General features: G+C 41.6%; 1 protein-coding gene and 1 pseudogene across 3 annotated transcripts in view; both read right to left on the reverse strand.

Moving 5' to 3' along the window:
• LOC123453231 overlaps positions 1-11793 on the reverse strand; it is an 81854-nt pseudogene extending 70061 nt beyond the window's left edge.
• Positions 1-11799, reverse strand: part of LOC123457541 (RING finger protein 141-like) — a 55855-nt gene extending 44056 nt beyond the window's left edge. For 2 of the 3 annotated variants that reach the window (XM_045141422.1, XM_045141424.1), the window contains exon 1: positions 11699-11799. The gene's annotated coding sequence lies outside the window, so the exon portion shown is untranslated. The remainder of the gene's footprint in view (positions 1-11698) is intronic. The other variant, XM_045141426.1, reaches the window with a different exon arrangement.
• Positions 11800-17166: the final 5367 nt, after the last annotated feature.

Raw genomic sequence — 17166 nt, forward strand, 5'->3', positions numbered from 1 at the left:
ATGGAGGGGTGAGAAACACAAATCTAGACACAAGTGGCAATGGTACCATAAAATTCTACTTCCTAAAAGGCAGACCAAATGGCTTAACATTCACCAGGCCCTTAGAGGGAACACCTGAACCACAAGACACTGGAGAGGGTGTGATGAAGACTCACCTTAATCTACAGCTTTCCTCCTTCCCTCTCCCTCTGCCTCTCTATCTTCCTCTCTCTTTCTCTTCTCTCTTGTATATTAGTTATCTTTTTCTTCCTTTTCTTAGTGGGCACTGACCTGTAACTCCCAGGACCAGCATGTGGCTATCATCCACAATGAGCTTTTTATCAGAGAGACCTATAAGGTTTGCTAAAAGAAAGACAGATTTGTGTTTGAGTACTTGATGACCCACCAAAGGTTAGTGTTAAGACTCTACTGCTGAAGGCACCTTATGTGGTCAACATGTGTAATGGAATGGCATGGCTGGAAGAGAGTCAATCTCCAGACATAAAAAATTAATCAAAAAATAAATTCATACTGGCAATTAAAAAATGAATACATCAAAATAATACTATATAGTGAATGTTTGACCCTTTTGTGCAATGTAAAATTCATGTTTTCTAAATTTTAAGCTAAAACATTATATAATTAAAATGCATCAAAACTCCTCTTGCTGTGCAAGGTGGCACATGCCTTTAATCGCAGCACTGGGAGGCAGAGGTAGGAGGATTGTGGTGAGTTTAAGTCAACCGTGAGACTACATAGTGAAATGCAGGTCATCCTGAGCTAGAGTGAGACCCTACCTTGAAAAAAAAATTAAAAACATTCCCCCCCCCTCACACTCTCTCTCTCTCTCTCTCTCTCTCTCTCTCTCTCTCACACACACACACACACACACACACACACACACTATTCTTATATCTCTTATTCAGGTATGTCTTTTTAGCTATGCAATGCTTAATTTGTGGAGTTTTGCTGTGACTATTTGGTGAACACTGAGTCCTGAGTTCATTCTTTATTAGGGATAATGTTGCTCCAGTAGTTCAGAAAGTAATATAAATTTTACATTTTGGTAGTATTTTCAAAATATTTCAAGTATACTTTAAAGTATAAATTTGAGTTTTGACATGTATGGTTATATTTTTTTAAAGCAGACATTACACTATTGCATACAATATCCTAAAACCACCTTGCTTTTTCTACCTGTCAAATTGAGCTATGATCATGATTTTCTGTACAATTTCCAAGTAAAATGGCAACAGACTAACTATGTCATCATTATGCATATTTGATCAATTTTTTTTTGATTTTTAGCAATCATTTGAAATTCCCAACAACAAATTGTAAACATTTTTATTCTCTACATTTCACAGTCTCAACAATCCAGATTTAATGACTTCAAAACTGTCAATTACACATAAAAATATTTAGGGAGGCTGGAAAGATGGCTTAGCACTTAAGGTGTTTGTGAAGCCTAAGGACCAAGGTTCAATTCACCAGACCCCACATAAGCCAGACACACATGATGCAGTATGTGTATGGAGTTCGTTTACATCTACTACAAGCCCTGGAATGCCCAGTCTCTCTCAATATACCTATCTACTTCATAAATAAATAAATAAACAAACAAACATTTATGGTCTGGAGAGATGGTGCCGCAATTAAGGCACTTGCCTGATAACCCTAATGACTTGAGTTCAATTTCCCAGTACCCACATACAGTCAGATTCACAAAATGACACATGCATCTGGAATTTGCTTGCAGGGGGCTGAGCACAGTTCTGTGTCCTTCTCTGTCCAGTCGGTGCCTGGGAAGTGAGGGCCAGGCTGAGGCTTCTAAAAGCTGAGGCTCCGGTAGAGCCGTGGATGCCAATCTAGTTGGGGCAATATAGAGCAGGTTTGGGGCTGTGTCCTAAGGAGCTTAATGGTGCCTACTCTGTAACTGTGCAATAATTAGGGCTGTGCGACTTCCTGATGAATGTGCACTCAGGGACTTGAAGAAGTCGGAATGCTACAGACACAAGGATAATTGATAACATAAGATTAGTTAATAGTATTATTATGACACTTTTCTGTCATCCTGTCAATGTTTAAAATTTATTCACTTATAAATGAATGAAGTGATTACTATAATTCTTGTGTGTATGTGTGTGTGTGTTTTACGTTTTTATTTATTTATTTATTTTATTAGTTTTCTATTCAGCAAATACAGGCAGATTGGTACCATTATTAGGCTCATCCATGACCTACACACGCCCCAATGTCCTCTCTTTGTTGATGTATATGGGTAGTGCATTGTGGAGTTAGCCCACAGTTATTGGTACGATAAATGTCTACGCATATCATGACCCAATATGTGGCTCTGACATAATTTCCCCCCCCCTCCCCAAAATTTCCCTGAGCCAAGTTGGGTTCATTTTTGTTTGTTTCAGTGATGAGGTGTTAGGGGCCTCTGATGTTCTGGCTCTCTGACTTGGTAGGAGTTGATTTTTCTCTGTGTTGGCCTCCTTCCCACTTGTGCTGGTATCTGGTTCATTAAGAAAACAGCACCTTTGCTTGTTTCACCAATTTTCCTTAGTTGCAGCTGGGGCCCTTTTGAGGTATGATGGGGTGGCTCTCTCCTTAGGATCTGTATCTATCTCCAAAAGAGGAACAGATTCTCCAATGGAGAGTAAGTTAGCACCAGGACAAATGAGATAACCCTTACTTTATTTATAGAGAGTATAATAGTTGTAGGCCGTCTTGTAGCCAATGATCGATGGTAGCTTGATATTGGAGAGCGGGCTTATGTTTGGATATGGTTCTGACTTGTTTCCCAGCTCCAGCTATGGGTCCCGTACCACTGAGGGTATCAGTTAGCCAAATCAAGAGCAGTTGGTTCCCCACAATGGCTGAGTTCCACTATTGCACCTGTGTGGGCATCACTACAGGTTATTTGTTGCTAAGTAGGTTAGACCATGAGTTGCTTGGACAGATATTGGTCATTTTCCCCCAGTCGCCCATGTAGCACCTTCTGGCACTAGACACGCCGACTGTCTGGGGACTGACTCTCTCCTGGCTTCCAGCCACGCCATTCCATTTTATGTGTCAGCTGCATATGGAGTCCTCAGCAATAGGGTCTTACCACTAACATTTGGTGGGCCATTAAGTACTCTGACAGAAATCTGTCATTCTTTTAGGAAACCTCATAGGTTTTTCTGATCAAAAGCTCACTGTGGATGATAGCCCCATGCTGGTACTAGGAGTTACATGTCAGTGTCCACTAAGAAAATGAGGGGAAAAAAGACTAGTATACAAGAGATAGAGAGGAGAGAGAGAAAGAGAAAGAGAGAGGGGGGGGGGATGGGGAGGGAGGGAGGGAGGGCTCTCAATAGAACCACTGTGATGCCATCCACTGTGAGTAGAGATGGCCAGAGCTCTCAAAAGAGCAACTGCGATGTCATGTACTCTGTGGAGACATCGCCTTGATCCTTACTAGATCCACTATCATGACATCACTGTGAGGAGACACTGACTGGATTCTCACTAATACCATAGCAATGCACTGTGAGGGGACAGCACGTGACCTCTCAGTAGAAACTGTGATGTCATCCACTGTGAGGAGATATGGCCCATGTTCTCACTAGAGCCACTGTGATGCAACCCACTATTAGGAGACACAGTCTGGGTCCTCCTTAGAACAAGTGTGAAGTGATCTATTATGAAGAGACACATCTTAGGCTTTCACTAGAACCACTGTGAGGCCCTCTTTTGTGAGGAGACATGGCCTGGGCATTAACTTGAACCTGTGTGATGCCATGCACGCTGAGGAGACAGGGCCAGGGCTCTCATAATAATCAATGCATCAACTGCTATGAGGAGACAGGGCCTGGGCTCCAACTAGAACCACTGTGATGCCATCCACTGTGAGGAGACACGGCCTGGCTTCTCAATGGAACCACTGTGATACACTAATAACAATGTGAAGCAATACATTGTGAGGGGACAGTACCTGGCCTCTGAATAGAAACACTGTGATATCATCCACTGTGAGGAGACATGGCCTGGCCTCTCTCTAGTATGGCTTTGATGCCATCCACTGTGTGGACACACAGCCTGGGTCCTCCCAAGAAGCACTGTGAGACTACCCACTGTGAGAAGACCAGAGTGAGTCCCCACTAGTACAGCTGTAATGCTCTCCACTGTGAGGAGGCTCTCACTAGAACCACTCTGATGACATCCACTATGAGGAGACACAGCCTGGGTCCTCTGAAGAACCACTGTGAAATTATCCAGTGTGAGGAGACACAGCCTGGGTCCTCATAGTATCACTGTGATGTAATCTAGTGTGAGGACATACATCTTGGTCTCTCACTAGAACCAGTGATGCGATGAACTGTGAGGAGACAGGGCCTGGCCTATCACTAGAAACACTGTGATGCCATCCACTGTGAGAAGACATGGACTGCTCTCTCACTAGAAACACTGTGATGCCATTCACTGTGAGGGGACATGACCTGGGCTCTGACTAAAACCATTATGATGTCATGCACAGATGTAGAGTCTTGCTGTAGCCCAGGCTGGCCTGGAATTCTGGGGGCCTCGGATTCTGGGATTCTCCTATCTCTGACCAAAGTACTTGGATTAAAGGTATGCACTAGCACACCAGGCTGTAATTCCCTGATTCCATTAAAATAACAACTTTATTGCTAAAAATTTTGAAAAGAATCAAAAGTTTAAACCAGTGATACATAATTTCACCTTGTAATACTAAGTTAAAAGTCTTTGTTTACATCATGGGAAAGCATACTACAAATATTCTGAGGATAGAGAAGCACACACAGGGGCAAGCATGTCATACAAAGATGTTGCTTCTCTTGTTGCCTGATAATTTGTTCTTTAAACCTCATAATAATAAAAAGATAAAAAGGAAAAAGTAAGGTTAGTCTCATCCCTAATTTACCTATAACCATCCTTTCTTGAGATTCTATGGTTTTAAATAATACAAATACTTATTGAGAAACTTTAAAATAAATACATCACTTTATGTTTGTTCCTTGAGGCAAGGTGTCTCACTAAATGGGGAGCTTGCTGGGTTCTGGCTAGGGCTGACAAGCAAGGCTCAGTGATCCTCCTGCCAATGCTCCCCTCAGTTCTAGGTTTACAAGGCCATACCTGGCAATTATATGTGGCCTGGTGTTTGGACTGTTCTCTGAGCCTGCTCACTTGATATTTTCAGGTGTCACATTTTCTGAAACGTACAGGCAGGGTGGTACCGGGTTCCAGAGGGAGAGCTACGAATCCTGCATGCGTAAGGAGGGTTCTGTCTAACTGTGCTGCACATCCCTGGGAAAGAAACCCAAGGCATTAAGGGTTCACTGGGTCATTTAGGGGAGAGCAATCTCTAACAGATCACCAGTGGGAGGGCACAGAGGGGAAATAAAAGGGAATCACTTATTCCCTCACTCACGGGTAGCCCACCAGTCCCCCAAGCCCCACAAGCAGCCACTGTACCCACAGTCCCAGCTTCAGGATACCCCTGCACTTACTGTAGGAAAGAGGACCCAGGCCAACATAGTTCCACTTGCCTCACTGCACAGGGGCCATCGCCCTGCTAACCCCGCCCACTGTGACCTTTGGCAGGCTCCGCACACTGGCTGCTGGAGCTAAGGCTCCATCAGTCCATTTGTCCACTACATGCTCGCCACCGATCCCCACTTGTGCAAGCTTAGCCTGCTCTGCCCATTTACCCACTTACTGCTCCGGCCATCACCCGTCCACATGCAAGCTCAGGCCCATTCCACTTGCCATGTGAGCTCTGGCTCACTCTCCCTGTCCGCCTGTGCCACCTCAGGCACAATCCCCTGCCTGTCTGCCATGGCGGCCACCCACCAGTGTCCTGTTGTGCGTGAGCTCAGACTTCTGTGTCCCAGTGTCCCGCCATGCGAGTTTAGGCTGCTTCAGTGCTTAGTGCTTCTGCAACCCTCTGAATGCGAGTTCAGGCAGCTTTGGCGCATCACCTCGTGAGAGCTCAGGCAACTTTGGTGCCTCTGCCATGCAGGAGCTCAGGCTGCTTTGGCATTCTGCCGAAGGGTGGTGTTTAATCACAGCACTCTAGAGGCTAAGGTAGGAAGACTGCTTAGAGTTAGAAGTCTTCCAGGCTACAGAGTGACTTCTTCAACAGCCTGGACTACAATGAGACACTGTCACAAAAGAAAACATTATAAAACAAAAAGTGCCTATATTCCCACAACAAATAAGGTGATAGCAAAATCAGTGGGCTGGAGTGATGGCTCAGCAGTTAACACACTTGCCTGCAAAGCCTAAAAATCTGGGTTCAATGCCTACTACCCACATAAAGCCAGATGCACAAAGTGGAGCATGCATCTACAGTACTTGTATAGTGGTGAGAGGCCCAAGTGTGCCCGTTCTATCTCTCTCTCCTTGCAAGTAAATAAATAAAATATTTAAAAAGGAATTAGTTAAATAATCATATTCACAATTTTCTTCAAAAAATGATTAGAGATAGGTACATATATAGATGATAGATTATAGATAGATACAAAGAAAACTCTTTTGACTAATCTTAACCAATGAAGGCAGATTTCTACAATGATAACTTTAAAATACTGAGGTACGAAATTGAAAACACAATATGGAAAGATCTCCCATGCATATGGATTAGAATGACTATTGTAAAAATAAAGTCTGCCAAAAGCAAATTACATATTCATTCCAATTCAAATCAAAATTCCAATGCTATTGTTTATAGAAATAGAGAACAAATTCTAGAAATCACAGGAAGATACAAAAAAGAAAACCTCAAGTAACTAAAATTCATAGTGAGCAAAAATAATTTTGTTATAGGAATCTTTATTTTTGATTTCATGTTATATTATTTACAGACCATAGTACAAAGATACCATGGAACTAACACAAAACAGGTGGCTGTAGATCTAATTTATGAATTTCAGCAAAGTGAGTGTGTTTTGTGACTTCCATTCAAACTACCATGCATACATGAACCCCTGAGTTTTCTACAAGGAATTTTCAAAAGGATTGTAGAGCTATAAAATAATGCATCGACTGTGTTATAAACTGCATGATAAAAAAGAACAAAGAATCAATACTAATCCATATGTCCACCAATAGTGATGCAGGGGAAAAATTACAGTGTATCTACTCAATGAAAATGATTTAACTGGAAGAGGGAATGGGGAAAAGTTAACCAAAATTACAGTTTCATAACAAACCATAAACCTACTGCTTTGTAAGCTAATTAAAATATAATTTTCCAGACACAGTAGTGCACACCTTTAATTCCCGTGCTTGGGAGGCAGACATAGGAGAATTACCACGAGTTTGAGGCCATCATAAGACTATATAGTGAAATCCAGGTCAGCCTAGTCTATCTAGAGAGAGATCCTACCTTAGAAAGTCATTATATATAGTTTGAGGGGCTGGGGAAAGAGCTCAGTGTGTAAGAGTGCTTGCCATGTGTGGCAGTTACCCTCTTGTTCTTGGGGAAGCAGCTTATTGAAGGAAAGAGTTTATTTCAGTTGTACAATTTCCAGGGGAAACTTCATCATGGAGGAGGAAGCCAGCTCATGTCATCACACATTAGAAGAGAGAGAGGGCAAGCATGAACTAACTGAGCACAAAATAGGGCTAGACTGCTCAACTCCATTGTCTGACTCCAGAAACATGACCTTGTACCAAAGCTCCATTTTTCAAATGCTCCAGCAGCTGAGGACTAACTAGTATGCTTAATCACAAGCATTTGAAATTAGAGGAATATTTATGTTCAAACCACCACATCATGCAAGCACAAGGGCTAGAGAATGAATGAATTTAATCTCTAGAGCTCATGTAAAACCCCAGCATGTCCACACATGCCTGTAAATTCAATTCTTTTTGTGGGGAAGACAACAGAGGATCAACAGCCCCATAAGTCTACTGGAACAACTAGGAAAAAGACGGTTTGAATGGAGGTGCCCTGAAGGGGTGGATAGAGCTGACCCAGAAAGCAGAGTTTATTAAAGTTACAGTGCCAGAAGTAGTTTGTTTGTTTGTTTGTTTGTTTATGAGAGAGAGAGAGACAATAGGCATGCTAGGGCAATCAAACACTGAAAATGAACTCCAGATATATGTACCACTTTGTGCATCTGGCCTACCTGGGTCCCATGGAATCAAAACTGGGTCCTTTGGCTTTGCAGTCAAGTATGGTACTGCTAAGCCATGTCTCAAGCCCAGAAGTAGGATATTTCTAGATGAGATGTTGGCTATTGGAGCAACAAAGCCCCTCCCCAATACAGACTACTGACATTTTTCTTGGTTTCCCACAAGAACTATATGGCACGTATCCCTATTGCTGAATACATACATTGGTTGTAGGACAGAGAAATCAAGTCGGAAGTGATATGGAAGCTTCTTTCCTGCTGGCTAGCTTTCGCTTTGCTCAAAGGTAATACATAGGATGCTGGGGGGGGGGGGGGAAGTCATCAATAGATTTACTCAGCTGTGGACCCTGCATGCTATAAAATTTACTTGCCAGGTGGGATGTACCACTGGTGCATCACTAAAGACAGAAACCTCCTCAGGGTGAAAGGCTGGACAATTGTATCCAAAGCAAACTGAAATAAGAAACAAACAGCTGTTGTGATATTAATATATGACAAAATAGACTTCAAACCAAAAGTAATTTAAAAGGACAAATAAAACCACTTCTTACTCATCAAGGAAATTATCCAAAATGAGGATATCACAACCATAAATATATATGTGCCAAACACAGATACATCACAGTTTATAAATCAAGACATACTTAACAACAAAACAGAAATAAACACCAACACCATCATAGTAGAATACTTTGATACTTCACTCTTATCAACAGACATGTCATCCAAGCAGAAAATCAAAACAGAAATAATAGAGCTCAAAACCACCATAGATCAAATCTACCCAATCTACAGAACTTTCCACTCCAATTCTACCAAATACATTCTTTTGATTAATTAATTAATTAATTAATTAATTTAACAGAGAAAGAGAATGAGAATTGGCTCACCAGGTCCTACAGCCACTGCAAACAAACTTCAGACATGTATGCTCGCTTGTGCATCTGACTAACATGGGTCCTGGGGATTTGAACCTGGGTCCTCTGGCTTTGCAGGCAATGCCTTAACCACTAAGCCATTGTTCCAGCCCTTGAATACATGTTCTTTTCAGCAGCCCATGTAAACTTATAACCTAATAATTTAGCCTTCTGGAGCTAAAACGTTTTAATTAATTACCAAAACTTTATTTATTTATTTATTTATTTATTTATTTTTTAAGTAGGCTAGCTCAGGCTGACCTGGAATTCACTATGTAGTCTCAGGGTGACTTTGAATTCATAACGATCCTCCTACCTCTGTGTCCCTAGTGCTGTGATTAAAGGCATGTGCCACCATGCCCAGCTCACTACCAAAACTTTAACTTCATGGACTAATCAATAAAAATCATAATTAGTAATTTTGGTTGAAGTGACTTTTGGATAACAAAAACTGCTCTGAATGAATTTAACAAATTTATTAATATGGAAAATTGACCCAATAAAATTGACCTACTAGTCACGTAACCCTATGGATAATAGCACTAGCCCATTCTAGAGTGCAGAAATAGGGTTTAATGGCCTCAATGTTGGATTAGAGCATCCTGAAGAACAAAAATTCTTAGGGCATATTTTTCAATGATTAAAGTCCTAGTTGATCTGAGTTCACACTGGAGTAATCCAGGTTGTTTTCTATCTACTAGCAATTCTTCCTGCCATGATTAAGCTTCCTAGCCCTTTCAAGACTCAGGCTGTAAGCCAAACAAAACAATTTCCTCCCATCAGCTGCTTGTGGTCAGGTGTTGTGTCCCAGCAAGAAGAAAGTAACAACGGCAAGAAACCTGTTCAAGAACATGACGTGTTAAGGTGGTAGAAGCAGTAATTGCATAATATTTAAAGCTTAATTTTCAGAAGTTCATTTTTTCTCATTAACATAAATACATCTAATTAATACCATCGCATTATTTATCTCTATCTCAATCACCAACATAAAGTACTGAAATAATACCACTATAAAAAAGGTCAAATATTGTCAGTCCATATGGGCTTCTCCAACCATATTCTGATGATATAAATTATTTCCACCAAAACTCCCTATTTAGTCCATTATTTATAGTAGCCACAACCCTAGCATTAATTCTAGACTTAATTTATGGATCCCACTACCCATGCCCCAGCCACTTTCAGACATAAGTCAAGGAATCATATAGATCTTGACTACGTGAAGTCTATCACTATATTCCATTCTATCGGTATCAAACTCTACATGTGCACTCACTGGAGCACTTCAGCTGTAGCCCTGCCAATCTCACGTGAGTGTCACTAGCGATCACATACTCCCAGTTCTTCTGTTTAATGGTCATTTACTCTGTCCTCACTAACTCACACCCAAGAATAAATATGACTGATTTTACCCACCAGACCCTTAGCTATAATGTCATTAACAGAAAATAGCCATGCCCTATCTGATTTATACCCTTCCTGTACAAACAATGAAAAACAGTTTTGAGCGATGTCTGTTATAGTAACAGTAATCGCAGTGTCCATAATCACCACCTTTAGGCCTCATGCTTTAGTTATAGGAGCAGGCCTTAAAATGCACAAGTTAGTAATTATCCAATCCTAATTAAAACATCAGATTCCCACTCCAAATAAGTAGCAGCGAAATATTTTCTGACACAAGCAACTGCCTCAATCCTCTTACCAGCAATTTGAATCAACTTTATATATTCAAGGCCAGGGACTTTTACATAAATCAGACAATGAAATTACACCCTTGCTCATAACATTATCACTAGTAATGAAACTAGGCTTGTCCCCATTCCACGTCTGAAAATAAGAAGCACACAAGAGGTATCATTAACATCTGTAGAACTATTACCAGAGCCACTGAAACTGCTACCCTCTAAGCCCTACCATTTATCTAAACTTTTTGGTGGCTGAGGAGGACTAAATGAAACACAATCATGAAAAATCCTAGTTTATGCATCTAAAGATCACATGCAAAAAGTAATAGCCTTCAATTTATAATATATCAATTATACTTCTTGACTTATTCATATTAATGCCAGTAATATTTATACTTAACATTAATTTCACCTCTACTATTGTGTCTCCATCCCACATATGCAATAAATCAGGAATTATAATAATTTCTTCATTAATTTTATCAGTAGGTAGATTACAACCATTGACAGGGTAACAGAAAAGTCTCATAATAATACTATTAACTAATCTTAAGTTATCAGTTATCTTTGTATCTGTAGCATTCCGACTTCTTCAAGTCCCTGAGTGCATATTCATCAGGAAGTCTCACAGCCCTAATTATTGCACAGTTACAATTTGGGACCATTAAGCTCCTTAGGGCACCGCCCAACCACCAGCTCCAATACTGTCCCCATTGTACTGACATCCACCCCTCTACCTGAGCCTCTGCTTCTAGAAGCCTCGGCCTGGCCCTCACTCCCAGGGCACCGACTGGACGCAGAAGAACGCAGACCTGTGCTCGCTCTCCGCCCTCAGCCTCCCCCCGCCCCGGCCCGCTCCGGTCTGCAGAGAACCGGGGTCTTCGTCCACCGTCAGCCCAGGAGGTCGGGACGCCCGCGGACGGGACGCGGGGCCGAGCCGTCCAGCCCTGGGCGCCGCGCGCACCTGTGAGGAGCTGAAGCTCCGCGGTCCAGGTCGGTCCACGCGTCCGTCCGCCGTCGCCTGAGGGCTGAGGCCGCCGACTCCGCGCGGTCCACGGCTCCGCCTCCCTCGGCCTCGGGCGCTGCCGCGGGCTCAGATCCGGTCCGCGGGCGCCGGTCCCCCGGGGCGGAGCCTCCGTCTCCACGGCGACGACAGACGCGGAGCCGCCGCGCCGCCCGGGCTGACGTCATAGTGCACGCAGGGCGCTGTGCGCATGTGCGGCCGCCTATGCCCCGCCCCCAGCCAACACCCGCCCTGCTCCGAGCATGCGCGGTGCGCTTTTCTTCTTCAACTTTTTCTGCTGAGAATGTTGGGGCTGGAGTGATGACTCAGCGGTTAAGACACTTGTCAGCAAAGCTCATCTACACAGGTATGGTTGCAATACGTAGTGACTCAAAATTGAGTAAGAAATATTACCTCGAGTTTTTGATGTCCAACACAAAAGCCTAAAAATATAAACAGAAATGGCCAAATATGCATAATGATGAGATAGTCTGTTATCATTTAACTCAGAAACAATACAGGAAATTTTCATAGCACAATTGAATGTGATTGTGTAATGATTACTTGAAAACAAAATAGTAGCATTCAAAATGTAAATCTATACTTCTGAGGACGACTGAAATTTACTGAAAGAAAAGTATTTATCAAACACATATTACTCAACTGTAAAGTCAGTATCACTGTTACATTTTTTTTTTGTTGTGGTGGTGGTGGTGTTTTTTTTTTTAATTAATTAGTTTGTGCTCAGCAAATACAGTCAATTTGTTACCATTACTAGGCTCATCCATTACCTACCCCTTCCCCTTGGCCCCTCTGTTTTGAGGTAAATGGGTCATGAATTCTGGAGTTAGCCCACAGTTATGGGTAGGATAAATGTCTGCATATCATGACCCAACATGAGGCTCTGACATTCTTTCCGCCCCCCTCTTCTGCAAAATTTCCCTGAGCCATGTTGGGTTCATTTTTGGTCTGCTTCAGTAATGAGATGTTGGGTGCCTCGGGGTCTCTGGCTCTCCGATTTGGTAGGAGTTGATTTTTCTCTGTGTTGATCTCCTTCACCCTTGTGCTCCTACCGGTTCACCAAGAAAACAGCACCTTTGTTGTTTCACCAATTGTTCTTACTGTCAGCTGGGCCCTTCTGAGGTATGTATGATGGAGTAGCTTTCTCCTTAGGATCTACATCTATCTGAAAAACAGAAACCAATTCTCCAACAGAGAGTAAGTTAGCATGAGACAAATGAGATAACCCTTACTTTTTTTATAGAGAGTTTAATAGGTGTAGGCCCCCTTGTAGCCCATGATTGGTAGTAGCTTGATAATGAAGAGTGGGCTTATGCTTTTGAATATGATTCTGACTTGTTCCCCAGCTCTAGCTGTGGGTCCCATAACACTGAGGGATCAGTTAGCCTAATCAAGAGCAGTTGGTTTCCCACCATGGCTGTGTGCCACTATTGCACTTGTGTGAGCATCATGACAGGTTATTTGCTGCCAAGTACGTGAGACCATGAGTTGCTTGGACAGATATTGGTCATTTTCCCCCAGTCGCCCATAAAGCACCTTCTGGCACTAGACGCGCTGACTGTTTGGGGACTGACTCTCTTCCAATTTCCAGCCATGCCATTCCACTTTATGTGTCAAACGCCTAAGGGGTCTTCAGCAGTAGGGTCTTACCACTAATCTTTGGTGGGTCATCAAGTACTCTGACATAAATCTTTCTTTTAGGAAACATTGAAGGTCTCTATGATCAAAAGCTCATTGTGGATGATAGCCACATGCTGGTTCTGGGAGTCACAGGTCAGTGCCCAGTAAGAAAAGGAAGAAAAAGATAACTAATATAAAAGAGTTAGAGAGAAGGGGGGAGGGAGAGAGGGAGAAAGAAAGACAGGGAAGCTGTAGAATATTAAGGTCAGTCTTCATCATACCCTCTCCAGTGACTTGTGGCTCAGGAGTTCCTTCTAAGGGCCTGGTGAAGGTTTAGCCATTTGATCTGCCTTTTAGGATGTAGAATTTTATGGTACCTAACTCCTTTTATGAAGCTAGTATCACCCTACTTCCAAAACCAGGCAGTGATGTCACAAGAAAAGAAAACTACCAGCCTATTTCCCTGATGAACTTAGATGCAAAGATCCTGAACAAAATCCTCACAAACCAAATCCAACAACACATCAAAAGCATTATCCAATTTGACCAAGTAGAATTCTTCCCAGGAACACAGGGGTAGTTCAACATACAGAAATCTGTCAATGTAATTAATACACCACATAAACAAGCTTAAACACAAAAACCACATGATCATTTCGATAGATGAAGAAAAGGCCTTTGACAAGATACATCATCACTTAATGATCAAAACATTGGGGAGAATTGGCATGGTTGGTTCATACCTTAACATAATAAAGTCAATAAACAAAGCTCCTTTGGCCCAAATAAAACTTAATTGAGAGAGACTGGAGGAATTCACATTAACATCAGGAACAAGACAGGGTTGTCCACTCTCACCTCTGCCCTTCAATATAGTACTGGAAGTCCTAACTCAAGCAATAAAACAAGAGAAGGAAATAAAGGGGATACAATTTGGAAAAGAAGAAGATAAGTTAGCTCTATTTGCTGATGACATGATTGTATATGTAAAAGACCGAAAGACTCCATCCCAAAACCCCTGAAGGTGATTAACTCCTATAGCAGTGTATAAAATCAATGCACAAAAATCAAGACCCTTTCTATATGCAAATGACAAACATACAGAGAAAGAAATAAGGGATATGGTCCCATTTTAAATAGCAACAACAAAATAAATTAAATACCTTGGAATAACTTTAACCAAGGAAGTAAAAGATCTATACAATGAAAACATAAAAACACTCAAAAAGGAAATTGAGGACTTGAGAAAATGGAAAGACCACCCATGCTCCTGGATAGGCACAATTAACATTGTGAAGATGGCAGTCCTACCAAAGGCAATATACAGATTTAATGCAATTCCAATTAAAATCCTTAGTGTTATTCACAGAGATAGAAAAAATGATCTCAAATTTCATATGGAAAGGCAGAAGTCCCTGCATAGCCAAACATATGCTCAGCAAAGAAATACCTCTGGAGGAATCACCATACCTGATCTAAAGCTATATTTCAAAGCCATAATAATAAAAACAGCATGGTACTGACATAAAAACAGGAGTATTGACCAATGGAATAGACTTGAGGACCAGGACTTTGGGTCAAGCAGCTATAGCTACTTGATATTTGACAAATGCCCTAACAATATAGGCTGGAAAAAAGACAGCATCTTCAACAAATGGTGCTGGATGAACTGGATAACCATATGCAGGAAACTGAAACTTGATCCACACATTTCACCATGCACTACACAGAAGTCCAAATGGATCAAAGATCTCAATATAAGACCAGAAACTCGATGACTCCTGGAAAAAAATTTAAGAAGGTCTTTCCATGATATAGGAATGGAAAAAAACTTCCTGAACAAAACCCCAGTAGCTCACAATCTTAAACAGTCACTCAGCCAATGGGATCACATGAAGCTGAAGAGTTTCTTTACAGACAAGCATTCAATAAGCAAAGCTGACAGATTACTCACAGAATGGGAGAAAATATTTGTTAGTTATCCAACTGACAGATGCCTAATCTCTAGAATCTACAAAGAACTCAAAAATCTAAACAATAAAAAGTCAAACACCCCACTCACAAAATGGGGCAAAGAGCTGAACAGGCAATTCACAGAGGAAGAAATACAAATGGCAAACACACAGTTAAGAAAATGTTCATCATCCCTAATCATCAGGACAGTGTAAATTTAAACAACTATGAAATTCCACTTCAACCCAATAAAGATTTCAAACATTAAAAATTCAAATAAAAATAAATGCTGGAGAGGATGTGGAGAAGTAGGAACACTAATCCACTGTTGGTGGGAATGTAAGATGGTGCAACCACCTAGGAAAGCAATATGAAGACTCCTGAAAAAGCTGACATAGAGATACCAACAGACCCAGTTATTTCCTTACTGGGCATCTACCCTAAAACCTTCAAACCACAGGCCAGAGAGATTTGCTCAACCATGTTTGTAGCTAAAAGCTGGAATCAACCCAGATGTCCATCACTAGAAAAATGGATAAATAGTATGTGGTATATCTACACAATGGAATTCTATACAGCAGTAAAAAAATAAAAATAAAATAAAATAAAATGACACAATGAAATTTGAGGAAAAGTGGTTGAACCTGGAACAGATCATTCTCAGTGAACTTACCCAATCACAGAAAAAAATCGCCCCATAGTCTCACTCATCTACAGCATCTAGCCTGAATCTACCCAAGATGCCTTCCAGATCCAGCAAACATCTTGTGGACTAGCTTTCCCTCTTCTCCAATTATGTGGCACACTTTATTTATTTATTTATTTATTTGAGAGCGGCAGACACAGAGAGAAAGACAGATAGAGGGAGAGATAGAATGGGCGCGCCAGGGCTTCCAGCCTCTGCAAACAAACTCCAGATGTGTGCGCCCCCATGTGCATCTGGCTAATGTGGGACCTGGGGAACCGAGCCTTGAACCGGGGTCCTTAGGCTTCACAGACAAGCGCTTAACCACTAAGCCATCTCTCCAGCCCATATGTGGCACACTTTGAGGAAAAGTGGTTTGAGTTCTTCCGTGAAGGTTTGATAAAATTCAGCTGAGAAGCCATCTGGTCCTTTACTCATCTTTTTGCGGAGGATTTTTATTACTTTTTCAATCTCAATGAGCGTGATATGTTCCTTTTGGACCTTAATCTTATCTGAGTTTAGCTTTGATAGATGGTATGCATCCAGGAATTCACCCATCTCCTCTAAATTATCTAGTTTTGGGGTTGTAGAGTTTTTTGAAATAAGTCCTGATGATTCTCCCAATTTCACTTATATCTGTTGTGATCTCTCCTTTTTCTTTTTGAATTTTATTAATTTGAAGCTTCTCACTTTTTTTTTTTTTTTTGCTTGATTAAATTGGCCGGGGTTTGTCAATCTTGTTTATTTTTTCAAAGAGCCAGGTCCCTGTTCTTTCAATTGTCTTAATTGTTCTTAGTTTCCAATTCATTACTTTTTGCTCTGATTTTAATTATTTCTTTCCTTCTGGAGCTCTTTGGGTTGGATTTTTCTTGGTTTTACAGTGCCTTTAGGTGGATGGTTAGGTTATAGATTTGAGATCTCTCTGCCCTTTTTTAAAAATTTTTTTTTTATTTGAGAGCGACAGACACAGAAAAACAGATAGAGGGAGAGAGAGAGAATGGGCGCTCCAGGGCTTCCAGCCTCTGCAAACGAACTCCAGATGTGTGTGCCCCCTTATGCATCTGGCTAACGTGGGACCTGGGGAACTGAGCCTCGAACCGGGGTCCTTAGGCTTCACAGGCAAGCGCTTAACCGCTAAGCCATCTCTCCA

Source organism: Jaculus jaculus, unplaced genomic scaffold (assembly GCF_020740685.1).
Source record: "Jaculus jaculus isolate mJacJac1 unplaced genomic scaffold, mJacJac1.mat.Y.cur u25, whole genome shotgun sequence".
NCBI classification, from domain to species: domain Eukaryota; kingdom Metazoa; phylum Chordata; class Mammalia; order Rodentia; family Dipodidae; genus Jaculus; species Jaculus jaculus.